Raw genomic sequence first — 12,643 nt, 5'->3', positions numbered from 1 at the left:
TGCTCAGTTCTCTCTCCCAGGCTCAGAGCCCAGCCGGTATTCCTGCAGTTTCCATGGAACCGAAATGTTTGTGTGGGTTTGGTAATCTTCAGCAGAAGCTGGTCATGAGGTGATGTCCTCCTTCACTAGTGCCGGGAGGATGAACCTGGTGACTCTCTACAGTGGGCGTTTCCCCCACAACCTCCACCTGAATTTCTGAACCGGAAGGTTTCATAACTCAACCAGACTCAGAGTGAGGTGTTAACTAATTAAATGATAAAACGAGGGTATATATTTTTCCATGTTCACATCTGTGGGATTTTGAACTACGAGAGGAAGAAGAAGAGAAAGAACAGAGGTTGGTGAAACCCTATAAATCATTTTCGTTCCTCACCATCCCTATTTCTGATACCCAGGCGTCTCATTCTGCTACCATCTTCTCCTCACTGAGACCTCACAGCTCAGGTAGAAAACAGACAAGGAAAGAACCAACGGGCATGATCCAGGGAAAACTTTTCCTGGGAGATGGGGGACGAGATGGGTTCACACCTCCTGTGTTTGTTCCGCTGAAGCTTCACTGCTTGGGTCTGGTGGGAATTTGGTACATGAAGGCCAGCTGCTCACACCCAGGTGCAGTGAGCCCCTCAGCTGTGATTGATGGGTGTGTACACACGAACCTGTGTGTGCGTGCCTCTGTGTGTGTGTGTGTGTGCCTCTGTGTGTGTGTGTGTGTGTGTGTGCAGGGCGGAGGGCCATGGGATGGGGAGGGTAGGAAAAAGCCTAAAAATTCCACCTGCGAAGAGGATGTTTTAATTCAAGAGAGTTCCCACCAAAGAACTCTAGTGCAACACTAGAGACAAACACATGCTTTTTTCAAAAGGTGTTGCCAAGAAACATGTCGAGTACTTGTGCTTTTCATTCAAACTTAGAGTTAAGGCACATTTAACGTGCTCATCAAGATGGCTAAATAAGGATTCTAGCCAGACCAGAATTATCTAGAGCTCCGCAAGTAGTCGGCCACGTGCTTGCTGTCTGTCACTGGTTCTGCCGATGTCGCCGTGTCCCGAGCGTCCTTCTGAACTTGTTATAGCCAATGTTTACACTGCCTCTCCGCCCCCCACCCTCATCAATCGTTTTATTTGAATGATCTCTCATGTGTAGCTTTCAAACAAGAAGTGGGAGGTATCACTAGTGCCCTCTGATGGAGTGTCACAGAATCAGGACTGGGGCCTTTCAACAGCAGCACTCCATGAGTGAGCCAAAGTTGTCCCTGCTTTGCTAAATGACAGATTAAGAGGGACGAAGAAAGGACTTTTTCTCAACTTCTGGCTGTTTTGTATTTTAATGCATTTTCAGTCAGGTTACCCAGGATTATTATAACATTTTATAGCACTTTAGAGAAATGATTTGCAGGTCATTTTCTAAAGCCTGAATTTTATCGCCAGCTCATCTGTTGACCTAGTAGCATAGAACCCTCTCAGTTTTCCCATTTAAGAAGAGGGGTAAATGAAGGGCACCTGGGTGCCTCAGTCACTTAAGGCTCAGGTCATGACCTTGGGGTCGTGGGATTTAGCTCCATGTCCGGCTTCCTGCCCAGCAGGGAGCCCTTGTCCCAGTCTCCCTCTGCCTTTCCCCCTACTTATGCTCTTTCTCTCTCTCTGTCAAATAAATAAAATCTTAAAAAAAAAAAAAGTAAGAAGGGGGCAAATGAAATTGGCCTTCATTGTGTCTTCAAGAGGACATGACTTTTAGAGTCATTTTGAACAATTTAGAAATGAACACAATTGCTTTTTCTGTCCCTTGGCTGGTTAGTAGAGAATAGGGTTTCTTGAGCTAAGAGAGGGACTTCTAGAAGAATCATGAGTGCTATACCTCTGGATGTCTCTCAGCTGATTTTAATAGGCAACTCAGGTCTGGGGTGGGATGGATGGCTAAGCCCCAGCTTAAATCAAGTGTGGTGGTGGTGGGTGGGGTGAGAATTCAGGAGGCAGTTAGGAGTACAGCCTCTGAAACGGGACAGGTGGAGTTCCAATTCCAGCTCAACCAGTTATGTATGAACTTGGTCAAGTAATTTGACATCATTCTGGATCAGAATGATAAATAACATTGAGGTGCCTGGATGGCGCAGTTGTTAAGCGTCTGCCTTTGGCTCAGGGTGTGATCCCAGCGTTCTGGGATCGATCCCCACATCAGGCTCCTCCACTGGGAGCCTGCTTCTTCCTCTCCCACTCTCCCTGCTTGTGTTCCCTCTCTCGCTGGCTGTCTCTCTCTCTCTGTCAAAAAAAAAAAGAATGATAAATAACATCATTATGTTATCTTATGTTTGCCCTATTTAAAACAAACTTGGTTCATCAAAAAAAAAACACATTTATTTATTTCAGAGAGAGAGAGAGAGCACGAGAGAGCACGTGAGTAGGGAGAGGAGCAGAGGGAGAGAAACTTCAAGCAGACTCCCTGCTGAGCGAGGAGCCTGAGGCAGGGCTTGACCTGACTGACAAGATCATGACCTGAGCCAAAACCAAGAGTCGGATGCTCAACTGACTGAGGCTTCCAGGTGCCCTGAACTTGGTCCATTTTTGAGTTCTTGGATTACACTTAACTATTTTCAAAAGCTTGGGGAAGTTCTTACTGAAAATGCCCTGACAAATTCTAGAATTACAGAAATGTCTTCTCAAAGTACATCCAAAGACACAATTCTGTAAACTGTTAGATATAAGATAAATAAGGTCTGTGATCTAGTATATAACACGGTGACTATAATTGATAACACTGTATTATATCATTGAAATTTGCTGAGAGTAGAACTTATATGTTCTCACCAAAAAAAAAAAAAAAAAAAGTAAATATGTGAGGTGACGAATGTGTTCATTCATTCACTGGGGAGATTGTTTCACAATGTGCACATGTGTCAGATGATCACGTTGTGCATTCTAAATATCTTACAATTTCATTTGTCAATTATGTTTCAATAAGCCTAGGAAAATAAATAAATAAGAACAAATGGTTCCACCTCCTCTCACATGGAAAAAGATCTTCTTTGGCCAAGAGGAGGAAATTTCTTTTCCTCACTTCTCTTCCCAACTGTCACTGCAACCCCAAATCTAAATTGTTTCAATTCCCCAATTTTCTTAACAGTAGTCTCCTAATGCTTATTGTTCACCCATGATTGAGCTTCTTTCTCCTCAATTTGTTTCAAAAACTGGAGAACAAAGTACCTGCTCTGAGTCCAAAGTGTGTAGAAGGATAGAAATTTCTGCCCCATGGGGCAATGGTGGGTATGTCTTAGCAGCAGTGTGTGGAAGGGAGGTCTCCAAACTGGAAAAGTCAGAGGCTGCTCCTTCCAAGTTTTGTCCGGCCTGGGGATCAGAGGGGTGGTCCCTCCCTCCATGAGGCAGACCTGGCCCACTGACCATGGCCTCTGCTGTAATGGCCCTTCCTCCAAATCCTTCTCCTCCCCCTCCCCCTGCTCACCTGGGCTATCTTGCATTTCCCCAGCATGTCTCCGTCTGCCCCTTGGGGACCTTGCTCTCTACCCTTAATGGCTTTGGCAAGAAGAATAACCCCAGGCCTGGTGGTGGGGGTGAATTCAGGACAGGCTTTGCACCATTTCTGAATTTCCTAGGTTTTGTCAATGGAAGCCAGACTTTTAATGCTATTTTAATGCAGTTGTTTTGTGTGTGAATAATACGCTCTTTTTGCCAAACCTCAAGCCCTGGAACTAAGATCTCATAAAAATGCCTAGAGTCCAAAGCTAATAGCTGTTATTCAGCTGTTATGGGGTAAGGACCGAAAAGCTCTGGACTGATATTATCCTTACCAGGGCAGTGGGTGGCATGAAGCTCCCCAGGGGTGGCTGAGGCTCCAGATGCCAGAGGATTGGGAAGAGCTGTGCCCCGTCAGGCTGTTCGAGGCGCTCCCCATGTGGACGTCTCTGGTGGAGATCTTTGTGGTTCATTCCCTCTGCAGCCCCTGGTCACCGCTTCCCCATTTGTGATCCTGAACTCTGTGAAGGGCCTCACTTCCCACCCAACCCCTGCCCTTTTCACCATATACACCTGATCATCAATCATCACCAACATTCATTCAACAAGAACTGTTTTATTAAATTGTAGCTGGCACACAATGTTATATTCAGGTGCACGACACCGTGAGTAGACAATTTTATACATTATGCAATGCTCACCAGGACGAGTCTAGTCACCATCTGTCACCACACAACGTTATTAGGATATCGACTATCTTTCCTATGCTGTACTTCTCATCCCCATGACTGATTTATTTCAGAATTGGAAGTTTGTACCTCTTACTCTCCTTCGCCTATTTTGCCCATTCTCCCACCCACCTGCCCTCAGGCAACCACTGGTTTGTTCTCTGTAGGAGCGAGTCTGTTTTGTTCGTTTGTTTGTTCATTTGTTCTGTTTTTTAGATTCCACATGTAAGTGAAATCATATTGTATTTGCCTTATTTCAGTTAGCATAATACCCTCTAGGTACATCCATGTTGTTGTGTGTGGGAAGATGAGAAGAATTTGTTCTTTTTTACGGCTGAGTAATATTCCTGTGTGTGTGTGTGTGTGTGTGTGTGTGTATCTATCTTTACATCTATCTTTTTAAAATTAATTAATTTATTTATTTGAGAGAGAGAGAGAGAGCACAGAGGGAGAGTAAGAGGGAGAAGCAGACTCCCCACTGAGCAGGTAGCCTGACATGGGGCTTGATCCCAGGACCCTGAGATCATGACCTGAGCCAAAGGCAGATGCTTAACTGACTGAGGCACCAGGGGCCCTTGTTTGTTTCTTTCTTTCTTTCCCTTTCTTTCCTTCCTTCCTTCCTTCTATCATCTATCATCTATCTATCATCTATCTATCTATCTATCTATCTATCTATCTATCTATCTATCATCTATCTATCTAATCTATCTATCATCTATCTATCTATCTATCTATCTATCTATCTATCTATCTATCTATCTATCTATCTATCTATCTATCTATCTATCTATCTATCTATCATCTATCTATCATCTATCTATCTATCTATCTATCTATCTATCTATCTATCTATCTATATCTAGCACATCTTCTCTGTCCATTCATTTATTGACGGACACTTAGGTTGCTTCCATATCCTGGCTATTGTAAGTAACGCTGCAATAAACATAGGGGTGCGTTTTTTTCTCATTTAACAAGAATTTATTGAGGGTCTATTACATTCCAGGCACTTTTCGGGGTGTGATGATAAAATGGAAGCCTGCTGGTAAGAAGATTCTAGAGTCTTATATGACTAAGAGTATGGACTCTGAAGCTAGAGGTCACATGATGGCTCTCCCACCTGTTAGCTATTAGCTCAGTGACTTGGGGCAAGATCTTCCTGTCTCCCTGTGTACAATAAGGCTAATAATGGCACCTGCTTCACAGTTATTTTTTGATACATAAATGGGTTAATATGTCTAATTCAGTGCCCGGCCCATGGTAAATACCATGTAAGTATGTAAGTGAAAAACAAAATAATGGAGAAGAGATGGGCATCAAAGCACTCACAAAACCATGTGAAGTACCTTCTGGGAGAAGGCAGCAGCCTGTGAGAGCTGAGAAGCCTGGGCTGGGCTGTGAAGGACGGGAGGGCATCGTGTCCTGTGGGCTCCTTCTCCTGCCACTCTCATGGCTCAAGCCATGGTCACCTCTCCTCTGGACCACAGAAATGTCCCCGTAAGTGGTCTTCTTCCCTGTTCCCCTCCTCTTCAGACTGCAGCCAATGGGGTTTTTCTAAATCTTAAGTGTGATTGTATTATTTCCTACATGGCATTCTTCAGTGGCCCCCAAGTACCCTCAGGTTTCTGTTCAAAGTCCTCAGCAGGCTTGCAACGCCCTTCTTCGTTTTCTTTCCAGCATTGTCTCGGCCTCCTCCCACTTTCCTCCTCAACACCCAGGATGTTCCCTCACATGCCATCCTCTAATGCCGAGGAACTCCTTTTAATTCTCTCTGCTGGCCACAGTCTTTCATCCCTCTAGGGCTTTTCTCTTCCTTTGTAAGTTTGTGCCTCTTAATCCCCTTATTCTATTTTGTCCATTTTTCTACCCACCTGCCCTCTGGCAACCACTGGTTTGTTCTCTGTGGTTCTCTCAATCTATCTATATCTACCTGGAATACCCATTGGCTCCACCCCACCTTTCCCCTGGCAGATTCCTAGTGGCCTCCAGACCTCCACTTCTATCTCATTTCCTCAGGGAAGCCTCCCTGAGGCCCTATCGCAGCACTGATCACTTTACTGATTGTGTAATTTTGCTCTTTACTCTTTGTACTCTTGACCAAGCTCTGGGAGAGTAGAAACTGCCTTTCATGTTCAAGAGTGTGTCCCCAGAATTCAGCACACTGTTTGGCATGCGGTAAGCTCACAATACACATTCTGGGTTGGATTGTGTCTCCCCTGAAATTCATATGTTGAAGCCCTAGCCTGCAGTTCCTCAGAATCTGACCTTATTTGGACATAGGGTTGTTGTAAATGTAATGAGTTAAGTTTACGGTGAGCTCACCCTACTCCAATATGACAGGTGGCGTTATAAAAAGAACGCCATGTGAAGGGAAAGACACACACAGACAGAAGATGATGTGAGGCTATGCAGGGAGAAGGCAGCCATCTACAAGCCAGGGACAGGGGCCTAGAACAGACTCTTCCCTCCCAGCCCTCAGCAGNAACCAACACTGCCAATACCTTGATCTCAGACGTCTAACCTCCAGCACTGTGAGACCATAATTTCTTTTGTTTAAAACGTCCAGTGTGTGGTATTTTGTTACCACAGCTCTAGAAAATGAACATAACATATTTCTTCACAGACTGGGTTTCCAACTCTTTTAAATGTGCTCCTATAAGTAAAGACTTCGCATATACACAAATACACCCTAAACGTCTCCATATTCCACAAATAGATGGAGCCACAAGAATGGCAGGCCCAGGTGGCTGTTAGTCATCACAGCAAGCAGCCAATTTTAGCTTCGAATGACCCCCTCTCCCTGGGTATTCCAAGAACTTCACCCAAGTGGGCAGGGGAGGCGCCCCTCTCAGCAAGCCCCCACAGCAGGGGGAATGTGAGATGATGGGCAAGCAGGTGTTTGTTTTTCTCTCCCTGCCAGGAGAAGCAGCTGAGAAAGAACCAGGGGTGGGGGGTGGGAGTGGGGGTGGGGATGGAGTGAGACAGAGCAAAGTGCAAGGAAGGGAAATAAGAGCCCCAGCCGCGTTCATTTTGGACTCCAGAACCATACCACAGGATGTCAGTGCAGACTGTACAGAAGCCAAGATGTCAGGGAGGAATTTCCCCCCTTCTCAAAAAAAAAAAGTCCTTCTCCATTTGATTGCAGCCTCTAATAAGCAATTCTTCCAAATTTCTTCTGACTTAAGAAGTTCAGAGTATGTTGAGCTAAAGAAACACTAGGATCATAATTACGGTTATTATAGGGAGTTGTTGTATGCCCATCACCACAGCATCTGGCTGTAATCACATGCTTAATGGAATGCAAGATGATCCACTGCTCATAATGGGTACTTTCCAAGCCAGGCAGCCACCATGTGCCCACCCTCCCACTCAGAGGCCCAACAGAACAGATGTTTGCGGAAAGAGAAGATGCTTGTGCCTGTCTGGAGGGCCAGCGACCTCAGGACAGTGCTAGGGAAAGCCAGTTCCATAGCCAGGTCTTGGTGCTTGTATGGTTCTGTCCAGCCAGCAAGGGTAAGAAGCTCTCTCCTCACTCTGGGTATGAGGGAAGTGGTGGGAGGGGGGTGTTCCAATGCTCACTTCTGATCACATTGAGCTTCCCTGACGGTGAAGTGGAGAGGGGTGCCTATGGGCTGTGGAACCATATTTGCTCCTGATAACGACAGGCCCTCTAGCCCCATTCTTTAGCAACTAGTATGCCTCAACACACTTGAAATGCACAATGAAAATCCCTCTAGTCAAACAATTCCTCTAAAGCACAATTGTCTTAGCTTGTGCTGCTATGACACGACATCATAGACTGGGTGGCTTAAATAACAACATTTATGTCTCACAGTTCTGGAAGTTGGGAAGTCCAAAATCAAGGTGCTGGCAGATTTGTTTTTTGGTGAGGGCTCTCTTCCTGGCTTATGAATGGCTACCTTTGCCTTCTCAGGATATCCTTGCACGTTAGAGGGAGGAGCCTCTAGTGTCTCTTCCTCTAAGGTCACTAATCCCATCATGGGGGCTCCACCCTCACGACCGCACCTAAACTAATCACTTCTCAAAGGCTCTGGCTCCTAATACTTTCACACTGGGGGGTAGGGCTTCAACATATGAATTTGGTGGTGGTGGTAGTGGTGGGGAAACACAAACATTCTGTCCATAACAATAATTAAACTCATTATCTATTCTGTATGTGTGTGTGTTACCCATTTCTTTTTTCACACCTCAGTTTTGAGAGCCAAGAAGTCACAGATGGCCGAGCAGACCTCATCCCTTACAGACAGGGCATTTCAGGGTCTTTTGGCCTCACCCTGCCCCAACCTAGTGACTGTACCAGAGTTTGACTATGGTGGGGCTCATGTCTTCAGTGAGTTCTTTTTGATTGGTACTATTAGAAATCCCAAAGCCACTTGATTGTACTGTACCATACATTCTAGGTATCTTTGTTGACTTTCCCTTCCCGAAACATAAAACCTTATAGTCACATGATCTTTCCTACATCTTCATGCTCGGTCTCTATACGTCTTCCTTTTTATTCTAGTTTTCCGCTGTTGTCTTCCCTCTGTCGTTCCAGTGCAACTAAACTTCCCTAGTTCCTTAACCAATTCCATATCCAAAAATCTTCTACATGCCCCCATGGGAATCTCCAATTCAACATGGCTAACAATTAACCTTTAACATCCCCTTGCCCACCCTACCCCCTATAAACCTATGTCTCTGCCATCGACTAGTTCAGTTGGTAATACCACCACCCATCCAGGTGACTTATCCTTCTTCTTCCTTCAACATCTTAGCTATTAAGTTCTACAGGGTTTGCTCTCAAAATACGGCATATATTAGAAGAAATAAACATTTAGCATAGAGCCCCCTGGTTTTTTCCATTAGAAGATCATCCCCCCAAAAAACATTTTTTGAGGGGGGCTAATTTAATTGATGCATAGTCAAATGTCTATCTATATTTTAATTGTTAACTTAGCAACATATGTATATTTAAAATAATATGCAAAGTACTAGGTATTAGTTTAGAAATTAATATACTCGTACATATTTCATGAAACAGTTTTATTTAAATTCCTCACATGTGATTTTGACATCAGGGTCTTTGTCATCACTGGAGGCACCTGTAGAATTAATATGGTTTTCTAGAGCAAATCATGGCCAATTCTGTGGTGTTTGAAACACAGCATTTTTAGAATCCAGATGTGATTCTGTATCTGGAAACATTTCCTAAATGTCACAAGAACCCATGAAAAAGCTGGTTTTCTCAATTGTGTATTGTAATCATCACTATGTAATCACTTAATATGTTTATTTTAAAGTAACCTTTCAAATGCTTTTTTATAACACCATCTAACACTTGGTATTGTGAGTCATAATCCCAGGAAAAATTATGCTGCTCTATTAATTGACTTTGCCTTTAAAATTTTTCTCAACTGAGTCTGTCAGAGGACCTCTCTAACAACCAAAACTAGCATTGATTCAAGCCATTTCAGGCCAATGTGCCTTCTCCAAACAGAGGACAACCATATGCCCAGTTGGCACGGGACAGTCCTAGTTTAACATGTTGTCCCTGTGTAATTGTCAATATAACCAATTTAGATACTTAATCATATCATCAAGTACCAGTGTGTTGTACCAATGAACGTGAGTGAGAGAACTCCCCTAATAAGGACCTATAAGGATTCAGATATGAGATCTCTCTGTCTTTTCGGATGGATATGTGGGGATGGGAGCACTGTCTCACCTTTAGGCATAAACAGCATTTCTCATGAGCTCTCACAGTACCCTCACAAGTGGTTTCTCCGCTTTCAGCTTGTCTCCCTCAGCACAGCTTCTACTGTGCTGTCTCTCTCCTGCTTATGTCCCTACCAGGTTCCCCACTGACTAGAAGATGCTATCCAAGCTCCTGATGTGGCTTTCAATGCCCTCTTTTACTGGATTCCCTTTTGCTTCCTAAAGCTCTTTTCCTGCCGTTCCTTACGTGCTAGAGTGAATCATAGCCCCTCAGCTATGTCTACATCTCAATCCCTGGAACCTGTGCATATTATCTCATACAAAGGGACTTTGCAGATGTGATTAAATGAAGGATCTTGAGATGGGAAATTATCCTAAAATTATCTAAGTGAGTCTGAGGTAAATACAGTGGTCCTTTGGAAAGGGAGGCAAGGTCAATGAGGAAACAGGAAATGGGAGGCAAGTCAGAGTCATAGGAAAAGGTGATATGATGACAAAAGGAGAGAGTGGAGTCTTTCATTTTGAATATGAGGGAAAGAGCCACAAGGCAAGGAATGCAGACCCAAAGTAGAAGACAAAGGCAAGGAAACAGATTCTCCCCTGAGAGCCTCTGGAAGGAGACAATACCACCATCACCTTGACTTTAGTCCAGTGAGAGTGAGTGTGGATTTCTGACCTCCAGAACTGTAAAGACAATATATTTATGTTATTTAAAGCCACCATGTTTGTGGTAATGTGTTACAGGAGCCATAGGAAATACTATTTCCTACTAGTACTTTCTGTTCCAGCAACCCTTGTCTGCCTGACACTCACCACCAATCATTCTCTTTCCCACTTCTGCTATTCTGCTGCCACTCCTGCTGCCTGGAATGCCCTCTCTTCCCCTCAGCGTCCTTTCTCCTTCCAGCCACCATTGCTTGGTTAGATCCTATTTGCCCATCTGACTCAGCTTGGACATTCCCATTGACCTCCACCTAGGAGGGGTCTCTACCCCTCCTCTGGCTCCCACAATCCCATTCACATTTCTCTAGCATTTCTTTTACCATAGTTTACTAAAATTGTCTGATTGTCATCTCCAACAGTCCAAGAAGGGACTGTGTGAGGGGACTGTGTCTTATTTTTTTTCTCTCTCCATATTCAGTAGGCACTCACTAACTGTTGAATTAAAAAAAAGAATTAAAATAATTTAATTAACAAATATTTCTTGAATAAGAAACATTGGGTTATTCCTTGCCCATTTCCAAGTGATTTGAGGAAGAACTACCTATGTTCAATATTGTTTTATGCATCATCCTAGAAGAAATTGTGATTTGCTGTCAATTGGAGTGATCCTAGGAGTCAAAAGGGGAGAATTCCAGGGCTCTTTCATCCCCACTGAGAGGGCTTTTTGGAATCTTGGCCCAGCGATAGATGTTTAGTGTACTAGAGGAAGCTTCCCCTCAGATGGACTCATTCACCAGGATCCAGAGGTCCAGGCTCTAAGCTCTATTGGGTAATGGGGGCTGAAGTTCAAATCTCTGTGTACCAGAAATGTCTCACCTCGCACTTCAGCCCAACTGGACTGTGCCTCTCTTCCTGTCTTGACACCTTTGCTCACTCCCTTCCCTCCTCCTAGAATGCTGTTCTCTCTCAATTTCCATGTGTTCGTATTTCAATCTACCCATCCACAGAAATACAGCTTCTAAAACTATCCCATATCCTGGTTGGCCATTTCACAGTTCAGGTGAGAGGATATGAGTAAATCAGCCCAATTCATCACTATCATAAAAGCAACTGAAGGTCAAAGTCCTCTAAGACGGAGCCAACATCTTTCTCTACAAAGGAGAGCACATTTTCAGAGGAAAGCAAGCACAGCTTTAGCATGGTGGTGAAATCTGCCATATAGGTCTCGGAGCATTCTCTTGTGTATATTTTGTGGCCCATTATGGTAATTTTTTCTCCTCTTTACCTTCTTTGTAACTGGGCAATTATACTTCCGATCCCTGGGTACTATAATTTGCATTGCAATATGAGGCTTCATTTGATGCTTGCAAATTATGGGCCCAGGGCTGAAGCTCTGATGTGGGAGTTGCTTCCACATAAGTCAGAAGAAGTTACATATACATGAGTGTGCTCTGGGAATAAAGAACCTCTTTTCATAATCACAATTTAATATTTAAAAATAAAACCTCAATTAGAGAAAAATAATAGGAGCAGGCCCACCATAAAAGGAAGAGAACTGAAGTGAAGTACTCTCATGAAAGTTTCATAAAATACAACCACACACATATTATACACTGGGGAGAAATGCCATAAAATTTCTACGCTGGAAGAGGCAATGTTCCCTCGATCTCCTCTCCTGTTCAACAGGATTTGGCCTGAATTCTGAAGTCCCTACAGGTGAGTGTTGATAGGCATCACGGCATTTCAGAAGAAAGAAGACACAGTCACTGGACTGGGAAGATGGGAAAAGAGAAATGAGCTCCATCCAGGGAAATCATAGGGTATTGGTATCAGAGGACAAGGATTTTCATATAGATGTGTTCTTCCTAACTCAGGTTTTAGAAGAATGCACAGTTTCTGTTGATTGTGAATTCAGGATAAAGCATGATAGGTTGAGGAAGAGCAGTTTCTCTGGAGGTAAGAGGACCTGGGTTCTAGTCTCATTTCACCTCCTATTTGCCCAGCAACCTTTGAACTAGACTTTGGTTTTTTCATCTATTTGTTATAGAGGTTAAACGTGGATATCTTCAAGGT

The 12,643-nt window shown here is 43.8% G+C and overlaps 1 protein-coding gene across 8 annotated transcripts in view; it reads right to left on the bottom strand.

Annotated features, from left to right (window-relative positions):
• AIG1 (androgen induced 1) overlaps window positions 1-12,643 on the bottom strand; it is a 322,928-nt gene that overhangs the window by 34,699 nt on the left and 275,586 nt on the right. The gene's annotated exons all lie outside the window — the stretch shown is intronic.

The sequence above is a fragment of the Ursus maritimus genome, unplaced genomic scaffold (assembly GCF_017311325.1).
Source record: "Ursus maritimus isolate PB19 unplaced genomic scaffold, ASM1731132v1 scaffold_13, whole genome shotgun sequence".
Classification (NCBI taxonomy): Eukaryota; Metazoa; Chordata; class Mammalia; order Carnivora; family Ursidae; genus Ursus; species Ursus maritimus.
Note: the sequence above shows the minus strand (reverse complement) of the source record. Positions and strands in the feature narration are given on the sequence as shown.